This window comes from Pseudochaenichthys georgianus, unplaced genomic scaffold (assembly GCF_902827115.2).
Source record: "Pseudochaenichthys georgianus unplaced genomic scaffold, fPseGeo1.2 scaffold_448_arrow_ctg1, whole genome shotgun sequence".
NCBI lineage: Eukaryota > Metazoa > Chordata > Actinopteri > Perciformes > Channichthyidae > Pseudochaenichthys > Pseudochaenichthys georgianus.
In genome coordinates this window covers 147,544-173,573 of record NW_027263013.1, presented here as the reverse complement: position 1 = coordinate 173,573, position 26,030 = coordinate 147,544, and the positions used below count along the sequence as shown (strand labels likewise).

Below are 26,030 nucleotides of genomic sequence, written 5' to 3'. Positions count from 1 at the left end.
TCAATCTGATTGTGACGTTGTTGCTAATCTCATAAAAAAATGAAGAATACCAGGCATTTTTTAAACCAGGAGCCCAATTACGATGGTCAGTCGAGCAAAATGTCATTGGAGATGGATGATCCTTGTCAATATAATATATAGTTAAATTAAGATTAATAGAGTGGCGAAGTCCCTCCCCTTCCGGTGGACCTCCAAGGGACCTTATTTCGAAAAAAGTATGTATTGAAGTCAATGGAGAGAGAAAGATTATCTTTCGATCCCGTTTGAATTGTGCCACGAATTACACATATGATGTTTGTCAATTTCAAAGATAAGTCCAAAAAAAAAAAAGTGTCGTAAAACTGTGAAGTAACACATTTGTTTGTGTGAAACGCTCAATGAACCACATCTCTGGTCTCCCACAACAACACACGTCACCAAGATGGCCGTCACTACTGTCTTGTCAACAAAAGGATTGACTACCCTCACTATCGCCACACTGAAACACGTCCAGAAGAGTGTCATGCAAAGCTGCCTGCCTGCCTTCCTTTGATTCTCTCTTAACTGCCTGATCTTTTTAATGTTTAATGTCAACCATTTGTGCAGATAGCATGAAGTAGAAAAGATCGGAGATGCTAATGTAGCGTTAGCATTTCTCCCCCGGCTTACATTGTGTATTATAGAATGATCACACCGGTGACAGTACTCTTTAAAGGGTTCACGAAATATGACTACTACTCTTACTGTTTAACATTTTGGGTTACTTAATGTTACTTCATATTAAGGCTAATAAAAATGACAAGGCTGTAATGCTAACTAACGTGCTAGCTACTAGCCAGGTAGCTAACTTGATCCAGCCACTCCTGGTCCTTTCATCAGACGGGAAGCGAAAGAACGAGCAAGACCCATTGCTGGTATGATAACAACCTGGTACTAAGCACACAGGCATCTTGTTAAAGTTATCTTATCTTAGCCAGCGCCATATAGATAGATTATATCTATATGGCGCTGATCTTAGCTATCTCTTAGTGGAGGAAAACAATTGTGACATCACTTATGCGACTCTGGGATTTGTAGTCTTTCTAGTTGTGTATTTTTCATAGTCTTATATTTCAACAGTTTTAAGACAAACTGTGACTTTTTTGACATGGAAATTAGTTTTTAAGATTGACAAACATCATATGTGTAATTCATTGCACAATTCAAATGGGATCGAAAGATACGTTTTCTCTCTCATTGACTTCAATACATAATTTTTCCGAAATAAGGTCCCATGGACCGGAAGTAGATGGGCGTGACTTCGCCACTCTATAGGCAATCGATGTCCTTTCAGTCTGCCGGTGGACAAGTGGCAGGAGGCGGGCTAGCACTTCAACTGGTATTTACTTGGCATGTCAGTGTTTTATATTTTAATACGGCGACTACAGTCACTAATTTGACTTTTAACACTACAACTGATACTTTGATGAAGTGTTTGAATATTTATTGTAATGCATTGATGCTTGTATGCAAGCTCAATACAATTTCACTGATCAGAGACACATTTGCCATTTCTGGTATTCATGGAGTGTATTGACTGACCACGTCCATTGATTACGATCTCCGTCCTCTGAAGCCGCAGATGTTTCCTGTTATTGTCCCTTTTTTGTTTGTTGGTAAAAGTAAAACAAATCGTAGCTTTGGATAATTTTGTTGTGTGATTTACAATCCACAACATTACAGCTTTTAGGCATGATAAAACTATTTGTTCAGCTTGGTGGTGATTTTTTGTTTACCCCTGAAAGTGGGCGGGGTTGTCATTTTACCAAGCTGTAATGTAGCACTACTCTCATCTAAACATCCATGACGCGGTCGCCCAAAGCTAGGTCAACGCCTTCGTCATGCAGCAGTGGGCGGGATTCAATCTAAACCGGGACGGAAAAACGAAAGACGGAGACAGGCAGCAGTTGCTATCAAACATTCATGCACTATATGTGTCTGGCACTTTATTTGCAAAACGTTTAAAAACCGAAAAGTGTTAAGTGTCTGACGCATCTACATGTGTCACATCAAAGGAACCAACACTGTAAAGAAGAGTTGGTTTTGCACACCACTACTGATTATATCCTCTGATTTATTTATCTCTCCTAACGTTCATCCCATTTTACTCTTCGAGGAGAGGAAAATGCTTTATCTTCCTCTTTGAACGTCCCCTGTGTCTTATTTCCTCTCCTAACATGCGGTCCTTGAATGCAGATAACAATGAAACATTCAGCAGTAGGTAAGAGCAGTGGCGTTTCTATATGTACAAAAGTGGTGGGGCACAAAAAACTCAGATGTCTATATATAAGCTTCTGCAGAGAGGTTCATGGCTGGTGAGGCACTGGCACTGACTCTTCAGGTTTACAAATATATTAAATCAAAATATAATATTATTTTCAAAAGCTTTTTTTGTCTGATGCTTCTATTACTTTTAAACAGACAGTTCAACCGAAGGATACCCAAAAAAATGTAATTTTAACATTTAAATATTGAATTGTTCTCTCTTAGTAAGATCCCATTTTTAATAAAATTGCAGTCTTACCTTGACTTGAAGATTAAGTCCATTTGCCTATCCTTCTGGACACAAATCTCTATTACTTTTTTGTAAAAGTCCTCCTTATCTTCTTGTAGTTTCAAAAGTGTATCATAAATCTAATCTAATCAATATATTTTTTATTCGAAAATGATAAAAGTAGGGTAGACATGTGGATATTATCCGGCTGAACAAAACGTACATTTATCTAACAGCTACGTTTCCCACAGATCTTATTTTGAGCTATTTTCTAAATTCTATGGAGAAATCTCGTTGCTTTTTTGTGGAGGGAAGCCATGCGCAGCTTACTTCCTGGTTTTAGGACGCCTCACTGCAGCTCTCTCTCCTCCTCTTCACACACCACACTTTCGCGGCACACGTACTTACAGCCAATCAGCTCTGAATGATGTGAGATGACGTATGGTGGGGATGGCAGCACTTTGCCCCTATGGTCATTATTTTTTGCCACACACATTAAATAGGAAAATACTCTGAGCATGCGCAGTGTAGTTTTTGCAGTCACCGTTCAATTAGACAGTCAGAGGGAGGGGCAGGATCAGGTTTTTGTCCCACATGGCTCTAAACAGCTCAATAGGCACACATTGTAGACACTAATTAGAAGAACATAGCAATGTACAGACGAATCAGATGATTAAACATGATCTTAAAAATATATTTTATATATTTTTTTATTTATTTTTTGCATTTTGGTTGTAATCATTATTTTAATACTTTCTGCTGACACTAGGTGGGGCTGTGCCCCACCTGCCCCTAATGACCAGTCGCCACTGGGTAAGAGGCTCTTGTTTTTCTCCCCACTTGAATTATTGCCTGCTCTAATACACATCCCACACTCACCGCCTCACAGTTAGACTATGTCTAGGTATTTACGCTCATTTCCTTTGCATGACATGTCAACTATGGATGTATATAACTTGAAGACGCCTTCCATGCTTCCTCTTAAATGGCCAGTGGCCGACACAACAGCCTAAGTACTTGGCCGTACTTAGTTTCCAGCACTTAGTTCTCAGCACCTAGTTCCCCCATGGAACTAAAGAGCATATCGCGTTCACACCGGAATAAGTTCCCTGAGGGAAGATTACCTAAATGAAGCCACTGACGTCTCTTCTTCTTCTTCTTCTTCTTCTTCTTCTTCTCTTCTTCTTCTTATTCTGTCTTCTTCTTCTTCTTCTTCTTCTTCTTCTTCTTCTTCTTCTTCTTCTTCTTCTTCTTCTTCTTCTTCTTCTTCTTCTTCTTCTTCTTCTTCTTCTTCTGCTTTGGGTTTACTGGCAGGCCGAAAACAACTTCACGGCGTATACTGCCACCCGAAGCGGTGATATTGGACAATCTTAAACACCTATACAGAATGTTCAATGAAAAATAGGTCTGGTAGTGGAACCACATTATAGTTTAAATATCATGTAGTAAGTAACCACAACCTTACTGTGTTTCTGACTAACCTCTCCATTGGGCAAACTTCCTGCAATGTGGCTAGCAATGTGTTGAGAGGTGTCTAACTACTTATCTAATAGGGATGTGAATGAGGGTATTGCTAAGACCTATTTCTGCCTAAAGGTTTTGAGAACTAGTACGTCAGAAAGAATTCTGAGTCAACGCAGCAACACAACACAAATGGGGTTTAAGAGAACTGCTCAACTCTGGCACGAGTATGTTGGACATGTCAGAACCAAAGCTCACGCAATCCTTGAAAAATAAATGTCTTCGTCATCTGAGAGACAGCTCTGTGCTTGAATTTTTACAAGATGTTACATCCAAGTATATTTCTCGTTCCTAGAAAAAAATATATGAGCACAAGCAAGAAAATGGCACAATTTATAAAATAATATACACGAGACCTTCCATTTTCAATTCAACACTGAAATGACTGAAAGGCTGACAAAACAATTACATTCAACGTTTCAGTTTTAGAAAGAAAAATTCTACATTTTAGAAAAATACTTCCACAATGGGTGCTTCTGCTCGGTTCCCATTGTCACTGTGATGTTGGGGACAAGCAGCTCCAACAGGAATAGAGACTGCTTGTCCCCAACATGTCAGCCTGAGGGGGAAAGGAAGAGCTGACATTTTGGGGTCAGCGTGCAAAGTCCCTGAAAAGTCGATTTTCAAGAAGTGTTCTTGCTGTGGTCTGCCCACTCTTAAAATATTAATCTTGAATAAAAGCCAATCCCTTTATATGCTATAAAGCAGCCACATTACACACACTCTTCCTGGAAGCCAGCGTGAATAACAGAAAAATAAGTTAATTAGTTTCTGTTGGGATGCAGAGGATTTGTATACCGGCACTGTGCCCTGTGAGGCTCCGGACCAACCTCTCCTTATAGCTGGTGCTTTATTATAACAATACTGCCAGCTTATTCTTATTATAAAATACATCCTGAGGTTGACTTTATACACAAATACTACCAAGCTTAAATATGTATGTTATAGAGAGCGAAATGAACCTAAACAAAGTATTTTTTTGTTTGTTATTTATTATATTTTAAGAATGGAGATAGTCCTGTCCTCCCACAGATGTCATGTATATCTGATTGCTGGAATGACATCAGTTTCCTTAGCAGAATCAAGACATTGTTCAATGACAATTAAGTAAGCACAAACAGAAAGCTCCAAATGTAAGTGTATTACTGCAAACATTGGCTTTACAGTAATGTTGAAGATTTATCTCATCGAAAAAATGGTGATGACATACAGAGTACTTGTAGGTTTTATATGTTTTTATTTATATCATAGTTCTTATAGCTACATCCCCTTTTAAATCAGTCTTTGAATCTTTATCTTTCATCTTAGTGTGTATTAGTTTTTTATTATTATGATTTTTGTAATTGTTTATTTATTTTATAGGTTTACATTTTTTATTATATTGATGAAAAGTGTATGTATGAAAAGTCCTACACAAATAAAGCTTATAATAATTATTTGTATTCCATTTTACAAAGTGACCATACATGGAATGATGGCAAAGGTTAAGCTCATGTTAGGGTTAGGGGTCACATGGTAGAGCTGGCAACCAATGAGGGTCAGTCCCCGCTTGTGAAGACCCGGGACAAACTATTGTGTACAAAACTCTGCCCCCCATATCGACTCTGTCCATCCAATAAAGGCACAAGACCAATTACGATGCACAAGTGTAATTGTATGAAAATAGAGGCCTTGCTGCAAAAGAGCGATGAGGAACCCTGCTTATTGGGAACTTGGTCAATTCTGCAACCCACAGTTTAGATCTAGCACTAATGTCCGTGCAGGAAGTAGTGTTGTATTTATGGAGCTCAAAGCTCAGGGTGGTGCAGGTTGAACATGTAGTGAGCGTGACTCTCTCGCACGACACACACAGTCTCTTTCTTTACCGTAACCATGCACTTACCATGGTGTAGCTAATAAGTATAGATATCCCAACATATTTGTGGGGTGGGGCATTGTGCCGTTAAAAAAGGTATTCCAAGGATTGAAAACTAATTCAATATCAATCTGCCTAGTGATACGGCTGAATAACCCTATTTTTAGAATCCTATATTATTATTGTGGGCTGGTTTCACAGATGCAATAATAGAGTTTTTTAATCAAACTTCATACAATCAGACTTTTCAATCACACAACCTTTTAGTTCTAGACGTGTAATCCATAACTGTAATGGAATCCTGACAGCCTGGCTTTCCTTCATCTTCAGCTCTGACATTTTGTGAATTCCTTTCTGACTTCATGTGGTCTCGACAGTCACATGGATGTCTGTGCGACAGGATGAAATACTCACAGTGATTAGGGTGAAGATTATGAGTTGGAAGAACCACCTGATGTCAGGACTCCATTTTCACACCTGCGCAGTGCCTGGGGCTCCGAACACATCCTCATCCTCACAGCCTCCTGCGGGGAGACAGACGGGGACACGTAAGCAATCACTGCAATGCACCCGTCTGGCAGACTCCAAACTATATTAACGCCGTAGTCGTATGACTTTTCAGAGCATTCCACAAACATCTGTATGTCTGACGGCACAGAATATCGATCCCCTCTGTTCTACTTTGTCATTGAGCCTTTAGCCTTCAGCCACCGAAAGAAATGACAACATAAAAACACATTTGGGCAGTGTGTTGCCTTTGAAATATGTTGATACTATTCTTAAAACATCAACCTTGAATGTCTAGCTGCTTCCAAATTCATCAAAGTGCAGATTGAGGTTTCTGTATTTCTAGACACTATAGAGATCACCAGTATGGTTGTGTTCAGATCGCCTGCCAAGTAGATCTCTGTGTGGTTTTATGTTGTCATTAATGTTTTTTCCCTGGAACAATATGGATCGGTGTTCTCTTCTCATTAATGACCGGCTCGCTGCACATTATCCAGCTTATTACATGGCTACAAAATGGCTACAAAATACTGTCCAAGTCTGTTCACATTTTCATTTACATTAACCAGTCTTCAAACACTGCCCGTGTTCCTGGTGGTGTTTACTTCCTGTCTGTCTTCCTATGCTGTTCCATTTAGTGTTTACTTCCTGTCTGTCTTCTTCTGTTGATTTTTGTGGTCCAGCTCTCTGAGTCCTTTGACCTCTTTCCTTCTCTTGCCCTGGTTGCAGTCGAAGAGTCCATTTAGCTTAGGAGTGAAATGACCCGGAAGTCCAGTGGCAGCCATGATAAGTGCCGTTCGAATTCTCTAGGGCCCATTCCCAAACCGCCCCCTACACCCTACCCCTCCATTTGCGCGTTCACGCGGAGGGTCCGCCATATTGAGGGCTGTTCCAAAGCAACGAGTGTGGAGGGGGAGTGGGCTATCAAGCCCTCAAACAGCGAGTCTGCAGCGGTGCTGACTTGAGACCGGTCTCTACCTGACCGGAGTCACGCTGTGTGTGTCCGTCAGGAAACACGCTGTTTACAAGTAGTTCCAGCAAACATCCACTGATAAACTGCGATGTTAACAACCTCATGATGACCTCATATGTTTTTAACTTAGGATCATACCTGTGTTTAGTCTAGAAAAGGTAAATGTGTGCATTTTATTATAAAGTTGTGTATATTTACAGACCGTTGCAAAAACTAAGAAGCTTATAAAAAACATCAGGTTTAAAACTAAAAGAGCTTTGAAACACAATGAAAGATGTTTGGAGTTTTATTTGAGTTATTCATTTAAACTTTTTGTCTAAGAGACGCTGCTTTGAAACCGTTGTTACATATAGTTATGGCATTTCCTGTTTCTGCCGGAGAGAGGGGAGGCCGTCCCAAAGCTTGCTGCTGTATTTACTCCCTCCATCTGACAGGAGGGAGCCTCGTTGAGCTGCGAGTGTGGCTACAGACGGAGTTCACTCCGTCACGGAGGGGTAGGGTCGAGGGAGTGGTTTGGGATTGGGCCTATATCAGAGGTGCCCAGTACGTCGACCGCGGGGGCAATGCTGGTAGATCGCGAGTCATTCATAAAAAAAATTAAAAATCCAGCTCCGTTAAAATAGACAAAACAGGTTTTGAACCCTCCTCCCCCTCCCTGCCACTTAATTCAGGAGTTTACTTGATTGACAGAAAAAGCGACCTATCGCTTTCCAGTCTGTTAACCCAGAATGCAAAGCGATACAAAATCAGTCAAGTGCCGGGAAAAACTCAAATTAAGTTAGAGACAAACAACAAAATGAGTGCGGGACCGAGCAAGAAGCTAAAGACCACTTCCACCCAGAATGGGAGGAAGAATATTTGTTGGTGATGTCACATTCAAAGGTTATTTGCCTTATTGGAGGAGATGGCGGAGAGAACGCGCTCCGAGGTGTGGTTAAACTTTACCCGTCTCGATGTGGACAATACTCGTTACCAAAAGTGGAATAAGAGTTTAGCATGTGAGGGCGGTAACACGAGCAATTTGTCTAAATATTTATCAAAAGTGCTCCACATCCAGACGGAGGAATGCACCGGGTTCCACTGTCTTTCTAGCAGCTCTGTAGCCCCGTCCACGAGGAACGTTTCCACGTCAGGTGTTCTGTATGCTAGCAGCAACACACCGAGTTAACTACATTATACAAACATGGGTTAATGATTAGAGGTAACTGAGTTACTCTTTATTTTGTTAAAGTTTCAGCTATTCTATTACAGTTCTGTCATCAGATTATTTAATACTATTTGTTAAAACATTGTTGTTTCTTTTGATGTGAATTTTTTTTTGCAGGTTACCCTTGAAAAAGAGATCTTTTGATCTCAAGGGGCTTTCACCTGATTAAATAAAGGCTACAAACAAACAAACAATTTATTTAATTTAAATAAAAAGCAATGTTAATTGTGTTCACAATTTGTTAAGTTAATTTAATAATATATGCATTTTTGAATCAAGTATTCATCTTTATTGTCTTCATTGCTAGTTTCCACATGCCTAAAACAACCTCAAGCTAAATCTAAAAGTTGATGGCTAAATCAGAGCGTTTGAGAAATTGTGCAAGGCGTACAGTAATAGTCCGAATAGTCGATTAATCGTTTCATTAATCGATAGATTCATCGATTATCAAATGAGTCGTTTGTTGCAGCCCTATTGTAGTTATCCCATGTATAAATAAAACGTGTTATTCAGCAACCATTGCAATTTGGGATTTTATTTTTGGTTGGTAGACCTCGGTGAGCTGGTCATTTCAAAAGTAGCTCACCAGCCAAAAAAGTGTGGGCACCCCTGCTCTAGATGATAGGAAAGGAGGTTTCAAACTTTCTTTATAACCTCCTTTAGCTTAGGAACCACTGGACCTCCCTAACCGAAAGGAGAGGAGAAAATGCTGCCCCACAATGCCTTGCAGCCGCAGCATTTGCCGTCACTCAACAGTCGGCCGTTCACGGAAACAACCGATTATGACGGAGAAATTATATCATGAAAGTTACGGTGCTTATTAAGCATTTTAAAACGTATGTGGTAAGTTGCCAAAGTGCTTTGTTTTGAACATTCGTCAGTATTATAATCAAAAAGAGAAATATGAACGTTAGTTTTTACTGAGCTGTGTGGAGTTTGTTCAACTTTTAAAAGGTGTTTGAATGGTGATATACACAGTGATAGATGTTAAGGACTAACGTTTATAATAAATACATCTGTATTTATTTTTAGATATTTTCATACAATCATACGTATTGGGATCATTGGTATTAATGTGGACCGGAGGGAGTGGGTGACGAGCATAAGTTTCACTTTCCTTTTTTATTTCAATTCCAACTTTGGTCATGAAGAATATGTTTCTCTGTTGTCCACGTTCATAAAGCAAAGCAGCAGCATCAGAGCACGGTGCAGTCTCTAGATGAGTTCACAGCAGTCCCTCGTTCTTATTGAACATCCATGTTGTAGTCCGCTGTATAGAAAACTGTAGTTTCCAGAGTTTCCCCACAGCAGCAGACGCACATTCATGACGTCCGCTGGCGCATCATAAACACGTCAGATAGTGAAAGTGCAGTCGGATTCTCTAAAGTACCGCAGTCTCTTCTCCTAAGTCCTTTTGAATTCTCCTATCCACTATCCCTTAACGTTTCACTCAGAGGTCAAGGAATAGATGATAGGGTTAGACGTTAGGAGCTGATTTTTGGACTATTCGACTGCAACCCTGTTTTTTCAGATCAGCAATGGTCTACTATATTTAGAACCAGTCTTCTAGTTTAAAAGAGAAGACTTGAATTTCAGAAATTGACATTGAGTATTCTACTCAACCCTTAAACTCATGTTCAAGGCAGACCTCTTGAAATCTCCACGGTGGCTGAACAAATTTGCATCATCAAAGACTGAATTTAAAACCAGTGTCTGTGTCTACCTTTGTTCTTTCACAATTTAAACTGTGATAATATCCTTTACCATTGTTGGGAACAAAGCGATGACCCCAGAGTTAGATTGCAGCTGATGTTAGCAACCTTACTCATTTTTAGCCAGCACCTAACATCACTTTCCCTGGAAAACATGACCAACTTTAATCGGCTGTGGCAAATTGATGATAATCTACTGTATTAACGTACTCATCTGTCTTTAAAAACAACAATTAGGATTGAGCTAAATCCAGTTCTGCACATTTTCTGCTTATCATGTCAATTATTTAGATGCAAGGTTCATTCATCCATGAATGATTAAGCCCCTTCATTCAAACAATACTACCGAAACAAACTTGCTTCTTACACAGTAGTTTCTCTATTAATGGTTTGTTCTATATTTCAAATTAATGATATGTTTTCGGCAATGCTCCAGGGCTAACCTGTTCCCTCTAGTGTGTTACTGTAGTAACACAGGAGCACAATTACTTTATTCTGTTGAAGTACAAGCGGCTTCTTTTTGAAGATTTCATGATCTATATCAGTCCTATACTTTGAATAGTTTGAGTTGCAGCCTAATGAAGAGAACAATAATGTCAACAGTGATGTTGCAATATGAAAGCATCCAAGGTCAACCTAAACACTTTAATAATGCTCTCAGTAGTGTTTACTTTGAAGTTTTACCTTTGCCTTTCAGGTTAGGTCCTTGTTTCTAAGCAACAGTATTTTTGGACATTTTTTACAGTTTATTATCAAAAGCAGCATTGCATTGTCTTGGTCACAATCTAAACATGCAAAATGCAAACATTTTATTCCTTTGCTTTGAAAAAAAACCAAGCATATTATTACACACACTTTCCCACATGCAAAAAGTAAGAGTAAAGTTCAAATGTGTGATGTCATCAAGTATAAAGACTGGAGCTTTTTCCAGAGACAATGATAGGTAAAGATGATACAGATGAGGTACAAATATGGGTGAAGTGTCAGAGCTGGAAACACTTTGATAGAATAAAACTGATTTGGGTAATAAAATAAAGAAATAAAATAAACATTCTGTCACACAATCCCACTCCTATTCATTGCCTACATTGCAGCTTCAGAGGTTATACTTGATGACATTAAAAGTTTGAGACTTAGCGTTGTTGGCAGATCTGAAGGCCATGGAAAATACTCTGGATGTCTTAATTAGTGTGAATGCTGTGCAGCCTCTTGACGTTGTCACCATGGTGACCTTTGATCTCTGGGCTTACACACAGGTGTTTGATAACGTCGTCACCTCAAACACACAAGCCTCATCCCAATACCCCTCCTCGACTCCTCCTTTCCCTCACTCGTGTCCCTTCCTTGCATCTTAGCTCCGCCTCCGTAAGATGCGAGCGAGAGACACAAGGAGGTGACGCGAGGAGTACTCAGGTATTAATTGTGATGTCCTCGTTCACTCAAACGTCACTTTTAAACGACGTCTGTTAATGATGACATGTGCATAGCTGTATCCCCTCTCATCGGGCTTAACTGAATAACCCCTTAGAACCGGCCCATTTGTTGTTAAATATTTATTTAAATGAATGAATCTTTCTCTTGTTAGTCAAGGAATTCAATGTATGATGGTTAGTCCTGCTTTTGTGTTCCGTTTTGGTGTAAAATGTAGCCTACATTTAAATACAAATATAATTATAGTAATGTGAAAGCCTTTACTCTGAAAATGTGTGTCCTGTAGATCCCCACATTCACCATAAACCCACATTCAGGACTGTGAATTTTAAATAATTTAACTCCTGAATATCTTAACGCAAAAGAGGGGTTTGAGCAGTATGAGGCATGACTACAATGGGTGAACTGTTTGGTATTTTGAAAAAAAGAACTTCACAGACATGTTTTGTATAGGTATGGCCCAGGGTTTCCGCTAGGATTTTTTCTCGCCGGTCAAATGTCCGGGCAGAATTTATTTTACCGGACTAATTTGAAACTTACCGGTCATATTTCAATAATAATAATAGTTGTGTAGCAGAGTTTCCGTTAGCAGGTAATTACCGGACTATGAGCAGATATGCTTCAGTTTAAAACTCAGTTCACGGGCTCATTTTTATATTGCTTCAGTTTATAATCGTAACAGATCGAAAAATTCAGATTCATTTTTCAATAAATGATTCCACAAACAACAAACAACATAATTATTACATTCAAACAAACTACTTGTAGTAGATAACGTACATTATTCAGAAGTTTACATCAACTTTGAATAATAACACGGGAGAAACGGATCCTCTCCCTCCCTCTCTCTCTCCTGACAGCACGTCAGTTTCTCATGCAGCTCGCTAAACAGAGGGCGGGGCTTCAGGTGATCCTGCAGAGCTGCGTGTCTCGGTCAGACTCAGCAGCCGATCTGATCTCTCTCTCGCTCCGGTTACACTTCACTCGCGTTTATGTCCATATCGATCAGATCCAGCTCTCCTGATCGGCCTTTATAGAGAGCACCGATCAAACTATTAAGAGTGAATATCGGCCGATAATGACCGGCGGCCGATCGATCGGAGCCTCCCTAATTATTACCAGACATTTTGACCGTCAGGTTTTGAATTTACCGGTTTTTTATAAATTTTACCAGCTAAAAACCGGTAATTACCGGCTAACGGAAACCCTGGTATGGCCCTACAATATATGTTTCAAATATAGCATAATAGGTCCACTTTAATTATCATCAGAATCAGAATTTTAATTTTTTTTAATATTTTTTTATAATGGGACACAGGGTTCGGTACGGATTGATTTGCAGTTCGGTCCGGAATCGGATCCGGACCTTGGTCCGGAGTTTGAGAAGCCCTGGTATATACCTTTTTTAAACCTTTTATTTTAAATATTAAGCTTCTTCACTATTTTTCCTACTCTTCCAGTTTAACATTTCACTTTCATGTTTTCAACAAAGTCATTGCAATGCATTTGAGCTGTAACAATTTTGATTCAAATCATTTCACTTTTCTGCATTTCTCCGCTAAGTTCGGCAACACACTTACTTGGTTTCTGTAGCTAAAAGCACCTACCATTCAACTAATAACATATTCAGCTTTTTCTGCACTTTCAGCTAAATTCAGCAACAAATGTACACAGTTTACAGCATTCACATATGCACATATATCTCAAAAACATAGATCCAATGTGGCATATAATGTAAATAGTTGACAATTATTAGGTAATACTTATACATTTTAACCCCATTATGCTTTTGGGGGACAAGACATAATATGTGTCTGCTTTATGATCGTCTGAGTGTTTTTTTGTTCGAGCCCGCTGAACCAGTTTTAAGGATGTCACCATGTTACCATATCTCAGTGTTTGCCTTGGTGAGATTCATATTATCATAATTGATAGAACAATATGCAAGACTTTACCTTTGAGTGAATTTAAAGTTCCTATCCACAGATTAGATTTCAAAGAGTGTGGGGTTAACTGTTTTGACCAAGCAATCTCACCTCAAGGTCTATTTATCAGCTGATGTGGACATTTTGATGAAGTGGATGGAGTGCCCCATTTACTAGTGAATATAATGGACCTTGAGAAAGAAAAAATGTGGGCTCACAGCATTTTACTTGGGCAATGAAAAAATGAATTCGTAAAAATGGTAATTGGGGGGATTTCTAAACCATTAACGTACATATGTAACCTGTCATTCCAAATCAGTACTTGTCCAAACAAAATGAAAATAGCAAAAGTCATACCTGTATACAAAACTGGGAACAAGCACCACTTCACAAACTACAGACCTATCTCTTTACTTCCCCAATATTTTTAAAATTGACGCATTGACGCATTCATGGAAAAGCAAATTAATCACGAACAGTCAATACGGATTCAGATCAACATCACTGGCAGTTATGGAATGAATTGAGGATATCCAAGATGCCCTTGAACACAACACATGATGCAGTAGGGATTTTTTATAGATATTAAAAAAGCTTTTGACACAATCAACCATGACATCCTAGTATATGAATTAGAAAGGTATGGTATCAGGGGTATAGTTTTAGACTGGATTAAAAGCTATTTAAGCAATAGACAGCAGTATGTGAAGTTGTGAAATGACTGTTCTTCATGTTTGGAAATTGCTTGTGGGGTCAGTGGTGGGTCCTAAATTGTTTATACTGCACATCAATGACATCTGTAAAATGTCAAATATACTGAGGCCAGTTTTATTTGCTGACGATACTCATATATTCTGTTCTGGGGAGAATTTAGAACAGCTAGTGGAGAACATAGAAAAGAAAATGCACAGATTAAAAACATGGTTTGATCATTAAACTTGTGTAAAACAAAATGAATGCTGTTCGGTAAACATAGCACAAAATTCAAATGCAAATACAAATAGATGGGGTTGAAATTGAATGAGTCCATGGCATTTAATTTCTTGGTAATAATAGATGACACAATAAGTTGGAAATTACACATAAAACATGTAATAATAATAATAATAATTCCTTACATTTATTATAGCGCAATCTCTCAGCATCTAAACAAAAAACGGGCAAAATATGGCACACTGGGCTTTCTATACTAAATTGAATGAGAGACACAGCTAAAGCTGGGACTCAAATGCTAATGATAGCTCGGGCACAACGCCACAAGCAGAACTTTCAAAAGAGCATAATAAGGGCAACTTTATGGGAGAGGAAGCGGGAACACTGTGGTCACCAGAAAGTCTAAGCCAAACAATAAATAAGACGGCAATCAGGACAACTTAGCTGGGAGAGGGTGCGGGGACACAGCCATCACCAGCAACAAGTTGACACAAACCTGTCTGTCGAGGCTCTGCACAGCGCACAGCCGGCCACAGCTCCTGGAGGACGCGTTAACAACCCGTAGCTCCGACTGTCAGTCGCGAAGCTGCACACGGCCAGCTGTTTGCAGAGCAATCCCTCAGATCAAACGTTCAAACCTGAACGCTGTAGGCTACACGAAGGTAGCCGCGGAACTCTCCGCGAAGCGAGAAGATGAAAAGGAACCGATCCACTAGTGACGCCGGCCTATGTAGCCGTAGTCACGTGGGTCACAGGTGACTTTGTTGTTATTAGGTACTCGAACTGCGCATGCGTGCGATGGACATATCCAGTGCTAAAAGCACCGCCTCTGGCGGTCAGTAGGGACGAAATAGAACTATATTTAGAAATAAACGATATAAGTTAATATATAGACAGTAATTTACATGAAATCTGGATATACTACAAAACTGCATACAGGATACTATTGCAAAGTACTAAAAATCATACAATAAAAAAGCATGTGCAGTTTTGTTATGAAAAGTGGAAAACTGTGTAGATATTAAGAGAGGTAGCTTGTGTACAAATGCGCAAAATACCCTAATCTTCTAGGGAGTACCACTCTTTGCTTCTGCTAAAAAACTGGCATGAGGTAACATCCATGCACCCCGATCAGTCATGACATATTTAAAAGAATTTCCAGGTTTCAGCTCAGCGTTGACAGGAGTGATGACAGAGCAGAGAGCTGGGATACCTCCTCAGAGTGTGTTAGCCTCCTGTTGTTTCTGTTAGCACACAGAGGGTCCAACAGAAGGACATTATTTTCATCAGGCTGTGATGCAACCGCCCACTTACAGCAGCTCCAGCAGCAGCAAGGTTTCCTCTTTCAATCATTAGCAGCCAGGAAGCTCTCAGTCACAGAGTAAGCCCTGCTCATTAATTCCCACAAGCTCCTTAGTTCCCACTAGTTTAATGCCGGCTGCAGCCATTGCTCAATATGGATTATGATTTCTGATCACATTATTCTCTCTGTTCCAGGGTGCAGACAGCGCTCTAATTACTGTTCTGAGCACAGAGGCCGTGTTCCTCTTTACCGAGCATTCAAACTGACTGAATACAATTAAAATCGGTCACCGAGACATTTAGTCAGCTTTCAATTCAAACCCATTTAATGCTGACAATCAGAATTAAGTCTTTCGTGCAGAGCTGTTAAAGAGACTCTGGGACTGAACACTGATGTCTGTTTCTCTGCTCTACTTTCTCTATCACAGCCTTCTTTCTCATATGTCACTCCCAGGTGCTTTCTCTCCTCCATTAATATTATATTTGCTCCTTCATTTTGTTTTCTTCCTTGCTCTCACGCCCAACCAAGCATAAACAGGCAAGCCAGAGTTCCTTATTGTCATATGCACAATAATTACCATGTAGTCAGCAATAAACACACTTAGTTGTCAGGCTCCCTCTAATGCGTATATGCGTTAACTCATTCATACAGAGATGTACACAGGTAGTTAACAGAGCCCTAATTGAAAGTAGAATAACTGTAACCCACAGCTTTGCATTTTTCTCAGAACTCACTTTTACTATTACTAGTAGTAGTATTTGTTGTTGCTGTTAATGCGAAAGTAGTAGAATAGCACAGTAGTGTTGTTTATGGTCATAGTATTACTAAAAGAAGCACTAAAGGGAGTTTTGTTGGGTGTAGTAGTGGTAAGGAGATGGTACGATGTGGTAGTAGCGGGATCAATAAGAAGTGTCTCTTACTGTAGTTTGCACAGGCTGCAGTGGAGATGCTGCGCACAGCTGATCGACAACTGTGACACAAACCACCAAATACAAAAACATAGTTCAGATCCAGTCGTCATGACTCCACTCCGGAGGGATTCCCCGTTCAATTATTACAGTTTCTCATCAAGGGGGTGTCTCCTGTCCCCGGTACAAACACACTGCCTGAGGAAGGCTATGTGTATTGTTTTTGTCATGAACCTTTTTCGGACCATTTTTTTTTTTTTTTGGTGACGATCCGACCTCCATGCTGCTACTCTGGTTCAAACGGCATCCACCAAACAATATGATTTGTCTCGACCTCTCCAAAATAACCAAAATCTGATACGGTGTGAGATGTATTTTATAGCTGTTCTGTCGTCATTTCCTGCGATCTTCTTCATAAAGTCAGTCAAAATGAATGAATGGGCGTTTCTTTGACTATTTATAGGCAAATATGGGCGTTACGTGAAGCCCGCAAAAGCTGCACCGCATTTCGAGTCGGTAGTGATTTATAAAGGGAAACCGGCGTAGGAAGTGCTGTACGCACTTTCCTCGCCGGTGCGCAATGTTTGGTGAATCGGAAAATGTCGGACATTTGTTCGATTTTGACATGTGACATCTCTTTCTGACCGTTAGAGCCAATACAATCGAAGGGGAATCTCCCCACACACACATGTAAAAAAAAAGATGGCGTCTTCGCGCACACAGTTTTGCTCCAGAGTGAAGCTGTCTCTAGGTCTGACATCTCAAAACTGAAAAGCAGATTTATTGCTCATGGATTATCAGAAATCATTCAAAGTGACACAGACACATTGGATTAACCCAGTGGTTTTCAAACTGTGGGGCGCGACCCCTGGTGCGTCGCAGAGGTACTGCAGGGGGGGCGTAGGAAGAAATTGTAAACAAACACTGCTCGAAAATAAATCTACAAAATGGAGAAGTTTTTAACACGGCCGTCAGAGCAGCTGAGTCCGGAGCATAATGTCGTTTTGTCCGATGTTATAACCACCTTCAATTACATCAAAACAATACCACTGAAAGCTCGCCTTTTCTCTGCATTGTGCGAGGGGATGGGCTCAGAGTACACAGCTGTTCTTTTTCACAGCGAGTCCCGATCGGTCCGATGGCTCTCTCGCGGAAAAGTGCTGTCCAGGGTGCTGGCAGATGAGATCAGAATCTTCTTGGAGGAGGAGGGGAACGATCTTGCCATTGATAGGCTATGTGTGGAATAGGAATTGTATGGTGATGTGATCGTTTGCAACCTGCAGTAGAAAAAGTAGTTCAGTGTTCATTCATATATTTTCCTTAAATCTATTTTTCACTTTTGTTCATGTGTAATCCATAATAAAATATAAAATGATAGTTGGATCTTTGTATCTTCTTATTATTAGCAAAAAAAATGTAATGTTTTTACAACAATATACAATTAATCCTACCAATATAGATGGGAACCGGGTTGGGGGGTCCCGAAAATATTTCCAATACCCAAGGGGGTCCCGACTGAAAAAGTTTGGGAACCACTGGATTAACCTATGGATTAACTTCAGCATCGATTTTATCGTTTTAATGCCATTGAAGACCACTTTTGACCAGACCACCACACAGGTGAGCCATTTTGCCGTTTTTAGCTAACTAGCTCCATATGTTTTGATGTGTGTTCTTGTCATTATCTCCGATAATTCGTATAATTGAGTGATAATGAGGATAACCATCGATTATGTGATCCCCTTACGATGTGAAACGATGGGTTGGATGTGCAGCAAAGATAAATAATAAGGTTTTGTAAGTGAATTTCGGTGTAGTCATCTGTTAGCATTTTTTGCTCGTTGCTAATTCAGAGGCTCAGCGTTAGCATTGTGGGGTTTTTTTGGAGAAAAAAAATTAAAATGATCAGTTAGATGAGTTTCTTTCCGTTACATGGATATAAAACATTCATAGTTTATTAAATGAATATGCCCTCAGACACTGTTTTCTGCAAGATGTTGCAGGAGGCCCCCGTTACCGGGGTCTCTCGGGCTTAACAGGTTAAAGATTATAATAGCATTACAAATATAAAAATGTATGTTTACAATATATATAAATAAACAAAACAGTATATATATATATATACAATATAAGTTACTTTAAAGGTCTCCTGTCATGATATTTTTAGGAATATATTATGGGTCTCAGATATATAAAAAACATGTCTATGATGTGTTTTGCTCAAAATACCAAACAGATTATGCATTTTAGAAATCCCTCATACCCCTCTAGAGCCCTGTTAGAGAAGTGCTGATCTGGGTTCTTCGCTTGAAAAAAAAATGCCTGCTCAAAATTCTACCAGATGCAACTAAATAAAGCTCAGCGCAAGTTCAACCAGGAAGACCTTCTTTACTCATTCATTTACTATTCCATGTTACTCTCTTTCCTCTCAATAAGTGATCGGGGGCATCACTCCCCAGTTTAACCAATCACTTCGCTCTATTCTCACAAGCCTATCATAGCGCTCCGCTAAACCTTTTAAATCTGCTCTCTCCCCTCTGACAGCTGTCATTTCAGGTGACTCAACGCAACCCTCCTCCACCCCTTTTCACCTCCTGTCCCTCTGAATCCATGGTCAAGCTAAACCACTCCCCTTCAGACCGAACCCAACTTCACCACCACCACCACCACCACCACCACCACCACCAGGGTCAAGCTAAGCCACTCCCCTTCAGACCGAACCCAACTATCCATTCACCACCACCAGGGTCAAGCTAAGCCACTCCCCTTCAGACCGAACCCAACCATCCATTCACCACCACCAGGGTCAAGCTAAGCCACTCCCCTTCAGACCGAACCCAACCATCCATTCACCACCACCAGGGTCAAGCTAAGCCACTCCCCTTCAGACCGAACCCAACCATCCAGTCACCACCACCAGGGTCAAGCTAAGCCACTCCCCTTCAGACCGAACCCAACTATCCATTCACCACCACCAGGGTCAAGCTAAGCCACTCCCCTTCAGACCGAACCCAACTATCCATTCACCACCACCAGGGTCAAGCTAAGCCCCTCCTCTTCAGACCGAACCCAACTATCCATTCACCACCACCAGGGTCAAGCTAAGGCACTCCCCTTCAGACCGAACCCAACCATCCATTCACCACCACCAGGGTCAAGCTAAGCCCCTCCCCTTCAGACCGACCCAACTATCCATTCACCACCACCAGGGTCAAGCTAAGCCACTCCCCTTCAGACCGAACCCAACTATCCATTCACCACCACAGTGTCTAGACCCCGGGGGGTTTCATCGGATCGGTTCTCCCCTCCCGAATGATACTCCTGCACAACGGGGCCTAATCGCCAAAACTCCATTACATTAATTTGTGTATTCCTGGCAATAAATATGTATGTTACATCAAAACCATCTCTCCTGATTGAAATGCTGCCGTGATGAAACGCCATATCATGTTCTAAACCACATCAAGGATTATTTCTGAAACAGTATGGAGCTCAAATGCTTTTTCTCTTGCGGGTTTACCACAAGGTGAGTTTCTTTTTTTATTTCCTGCTTTTTTACACATGCTCTCTCCAGTACAGGTTAGCTCTGAGTGTTAGCATGCTTGCTAATGTAAACAAAGACCATATTACATCCAAACACGTAAGGCATTGTTTCTGATAGCAATGTTTCTGATAGGGCCGTGGGCGTAAAGCCAGCCCACATTTCAGATGTTCAATCGATCAATCAATCAATGTTTATTTATATAGCCCAATATCACAAATGTTACATTTGTCTTCACAGTGTGTACAGAATATCAGTATGACAATACGACACCCTCTGTCCTTAGACCCTCGCATCGTACAAGGAAACACTTCCGGAGAAACCCCACAGTTTAAAGGAAACATGGGAGAAACCTCAGGGAGAACAACAGAGGAGGGATCCCTCTCCCAGGACGGACAGACGTGCAATAGATGCCGTGTGTAAATTGAAAAGATAATACATTTGCAACATAGGTAGCCAACCCTCTGAGCTGCAGGAAGGCTTTTCATAGATGTTGCGTCATATCCGCAGCAAATCTGGATCAGCTCCGTTTCAGCCCCGTTTTTAGAGATGTGGGTACGGAGGAAAAGAGAGAGGGTTTTATTTTCTGACGCTGCGTGAGTTCCCCGACACACCGGGGACGCATATTTATGTATAAAATACATCAATTTGCATGATAGGTCCCCTTTAAAGAGACTTCCACCACCCTGACCTTCACACCACCTTGACCATAAAGGGAACACTACTTTTTCACTAAATCATCCAGTATTCATGTAATTTTTAGGTATATTAAACTGTTGTATCTTTCGCTCAGGTTCTAGCTTCTACAAATGGTTCTCTGTTACTGTGAGTGAAGTGTCAGTGTGTGTAAGCAGAGCGAAGTGACAGCCAGAAGAGTTAGCAGCTGTTCTGCTAAGGAGGACAACTCAAGCTCAGGAGTGAATCGCTGCCAGCTGCACCCTGTTAAATTATCTGTACATTCATCTACTGAGGCCTTCTTGGATCAGAGACTTTCAAACAAGCCTAGGAGTGTGATTAGAAGAGTGAGGTAAACACAACGAACCCTCTGAGCTGCAGGACGGCTTTTAATGTGAAACAGCTGCAGGAAGTGCTGAGTGTAATGGAGTTACTCAACACCAATACAATACATGCCAAAGAGGAATTGTGAGTCGGTTGTGATTTTGGAATAAGTGTTGAGGATATGTATATTACCAGGCATGAGGAGGACTGGAACAACGTTGACTTTAATTGCATGTATTATGTCAACAGGTGTCACATAACTGTACTAGGTTAGTTGAAAGCAATACTATTAAGTTGAAATAAAACACATTTGATTCAATTTAATATTATTGCTTGAATTTGTTGACATAATACATTTAATTAAAGTCCTTGTTTCAGTTTTTTCACTGTATTCCCTTACTGTCACATCAGAAAACACTTAATTAGATTGATGGTACATTTGAAAATGGGTAAGATTACAATGTTAGAATACATTTTAAAATAAAGAACAATACTGTATTACAAGTGAAACGTTAGCTTAATTATCATTGCCGTTAGTTCAAAGAATGTTTGAACCCAGTTCACTGGGTTCAAAAATTCCACATCCAATTGAAATAAGCAGTTATTAGACAACATGTTACCCCAGCTATCCGATGTAAATATGATCCTATGTGCTCTTCATTATGATTGAAATGTATATATATATATATATATATATATTTCTTCTTTTTCTTAATATCTTTTTTTACATGCAGTAGGTGGACACCTGATTTGTTAAAGTTGTGCATTTTTCAATGTCGGAAAATTATTTTCTGTTGAACGTTTTCGCATTGTATTTCATATTGAGGTAATCCAAAAGTAACAGAAAGTAATCAGGTTACTTTTATACTGTGATACTTAGGTTGGGTTACTGATTACATTTGTTTACAAGCAATTCATAATTGCATAATTGTAACGGAATACATTTCAAAGTAACACTCCCAACACTACATTAACAGGTGAACATATGGAGGTGTTGATTTTGCATTAACCGCTAAAAGCATGTTTTGCCTTTGTAAATAAGGAAGTAGATGGAGGGCCAATCAGAGGCATCAGCACTAACTGTGATTCTACCAGCAAGCATGCATCACAAACCGATATATCACCAGTGAATCATGCTCGGCGGCCATGATTATAATTGACCCTGTTTTACGTTTTTTGCACCAACAATATTGAAATGTTACCAAACTATGAAACAGGTCTGCCTGCGACATCAAGCATGCGGCCCCTGAGCAGAGCTTATGTAATGATCCTGTGTGTGCAACGAGACAACTTGCATGCACAAGCATTTGTGTACAAACACAGCGCAGTATAAATATCCCTGTGCCATGAATAACTGCCTGCTTTGCTTTTATAGCCATTTCTTTATTAAAACGTGGCATTTCAACGCCAACTTTCCCCCTGTGACCCAGTTGTGCTGCAGTGAGTCTCCGCTGGCTGCTGATGCTGCACTCACACCGCAGCAACTGCTTCTGTTACCACTTTAAAGGCGCCCAGCGGTGTGATGCACTCTGCAATAGCACGCAAACATCACAAGTCTGAATTCTATATTACAGGGAGGTGCAGAGCAAGTGCAAACTGAAACATCGGAGTCAAGAAGAAAATAGTAGGTTTACCGTTGTGTTGATGACAGTAGAATTGGACTGAATTATAATAATAATAATAATGCATTACATTTTTTATTAGAGCTCTTTTACAGGTGCTCAAAGCGCTTTACAAGAACACATTACACATATTAGACATGTAAGAGTCATTACTGCGGACATTATCCACAGGAGCAATGCGGGTAAAGTGTCTCGCCCAAGGACACACCGGCCTGACGCAGTGGCGGCCGAGGCGGGATTCGAACTGGAGTTCACCAACGCCCCTTGATCTGATGACCAACGCTCTAACCACTGCGCCAAAAGCACCCCTAATTATAATTATATTATAAATCACCTTTCGGATTTAAATCAAATCCTTTTATTTTACCGAATGTTATTTTTCTTCAGCTGTGAAATACAGTTCACTAAAGGACAGCAAAGAAACTCATAAGATTAAATTCCCTTTATTGTTCCCAATTTGGGAATGCAAACTTGTGTAACAGCAGCATGCCAACAAGGCATTGCAAACAAATTGTATATAAATACCATCAGTAAAATATATACATCTATAGAGTATCTGTACGAACTAGACCAAATCAATATATAATACTGAAGTCAGTACACACTATGATACCAACTTACTGCGAACACAATGGCAACATAGGATGCTATTTCAATTATAAGTGTGCAAAGTATCTTTAGTTAGTTTTATAATTACATTTAAATGCAGAGTGAGAACAAATGATTGAATGAGGATTATTGGAAGAGAGTGGAGTACGGTAAGGCGAAGAGTCACTTCAGGATCTATGGAGCTCTCTGCTAGTCAGCCCTAATAGTAAGTTAAACCTAATCTTTTTCTTTTTAAAGTATGGCTTTCAACTAACCTTATACAGTTTGTAAAATGTGTGACATAATACAATGAATTAAAGTCAACGTTTCAGCTTCTTCAGTGCAGACAGTTTGCCCTTTCAGTTCAGAGGACGCCTGCAGGACTTCACACGTCGTCAACGCAGTGCACCGAGAGCCCGTTCCCCCAGCAGGTGACCTTCTCTCTGAGGAGGTTCGCCTCTCCAATGATGTCAAAGGAACCAGCTTCATATCCAGACCACTGACTATGATTTACTGCAGTCCCACATCTGGTATCCCGCCCTGCAATAACAAACTCTTGGCTATTTTAAGACTGGAAGAAAAGTAGAGCAACTTTTTTTTAGCGTTCAGACGGGAAACAAATCAGCTGATGTTAATTAGCCGACAACATCCGCTCATTAGTTTGTTTGAAGCCTGTGCTAACAACGCCGCAACTTTGATGTAATCCAAAGCCTCTGTGGGAAGCAGTGTAAGTGAAAGAGTGTTTTGATTGAACCACGGGAAGAAAAAAAAACGAGATGACATGCAAGAAGATGGTGCATGATAATAATTGCGTTAAGATGGTGATGCCGCTCAGAGAGACGGCTCTGACACGCGGGAGGAGAAAACCCCACCGGGTGTCTCTCTCATGCCTCGGATCGATCTCCACCAGCCTGGGCCGGTGGCAGCCACTCGGCTAACGGGGGGAAGACACGGGCGAAGAGGCACAGACCTCATTGTGTCTTTGATCCGTAACACATGATGAGTTCAATCCCTGTCTTGCCTTTCATTAACGTAATCAACATGCCAGGCAATGCATAAAACATTCACAGACAAAATGTTAAGTGAAAACAACAACAGGAAATGACTTTGTTAGAGCAAGTGCTGTTTGGGGAGACACTTATTGACATTGAAGGTTTTTAATTTGTTCTCCTCTACACACAGACACACACTGTGGCTGCAGCCTAAAGGTCAGAGCACTGGGCTGATAACGGGACGGCTGTGTGCGTGTGCGTGTGTGTGTGTGTGTGTGTGTGTGTGTGTGTGTGTGTGTGGTGAAAACAGTGACAGAGAGAGACTTTCCACTTCCCATCCAACAAGCATCCACACCACCAACAGTGCACTTAACCTCCAGCTGCTGCAGGGAGGCAGTGGCAGATGTCACTGTGTCTGAATCAGTTAGAAGCACAGGGTGTCTGTACAGCACCCCCACCAGTCAGTCATCACAACACAACACAACACAACACAACACACCACACACACGTTGACTTTAATTACATGTATTATGTCAACAGAGTGTTTTTAGTGCAGGTAAAAGCAGTTGACCGTTTTTTTGTAATCTAAATGATGTTTCTACTCATTATTCATTATCCCTCTGAATACAATGCCTGTTAAAAAACTATACTAATCAGTAGTAGCAGTAGTACAAGCCGCTGTCATATAGAATACTTTAGTTGTGTTGGTACTGGGCTGCAGTCGGATAGTTTAAAAATCAGCTCCTAAGTTCTAACCCTATCGTCTATTCCTTGACCTCTGAGTGAAACGTCACGGGGTTAAGGGATAGTGGATAGGAGAATTCAAAAGGACTTAGGAGAAGAGACTGCGATGCTTTAGAGAATCCGAATGCACTTTCACTATCCGACGTGTTTATGATGCGCCAGCGGACGTCATTGTGTGCGTCTGCTGCTGTGGGGAAACCATGGAAACCACAGTTTTCTATACAGCGGACTACAACATGGATGTTTAATAAGAACGAGGGACTGCTGTGAACTCATCTAGAGACTCTGCACCGTGCTCTGATGCTGCTGCTTTGCTTTATGAACGTGGACAACAGAGAAACAGATTCTTCAGGACCAAAGTTGGAATTGAAATAAAAAAGGAAAGTGAAACTTATGCTCGTCCCCCTCTCCCTCCGGTCCACATTAATACAAATGATCCCAATACGTATGATTGTATGAACTAAAGATCTTAACATCAATACAGATGTATTTATTATGAACGTTAGTCCTTAACATCTATCACTGTGTATATCACCATTCAAACATATTTTAGAAGTTGAACAAACCCCACACAGCTCAGTAAAGACTGAAATGTTGACTTTATTTGATCATTTCAGTAAAAACTAACGTTCATATTTCTCTTTTTGATTATAATACTGATGAACGCTCAAAACAAAGCACTTTGGCAACTTACCACCTATGTTTTAAAAAGCTTAATAAGCACCGTAACTTTCATGATATCATTTCTCCGTCATAA

The 26,030-nt window shown here is 40.4% G+C and overlaps 1 long non-coding RNA gene across 1 annotated transcript in view; it reads right to left on the bottom strand.

Moving 5' to 3' along the window:
* The window catches only part of LOC117442632 (uncharacterized), a 138,311-nt gene that overhangs the window by 9,883 nt on the left and 102,398 nt on the right, over positions 1-26,030 (bottom strand). The window contains exon 3 of the long non-coding RNA XR_004551537.1: positions 6,303-6,412. This is a non-coding gene — a long non-coding RNA (uncharacterized lncRNA). The remainder of the gene's footprint in view (positions 1-6,302; positions 6,413-26,030) is intronic.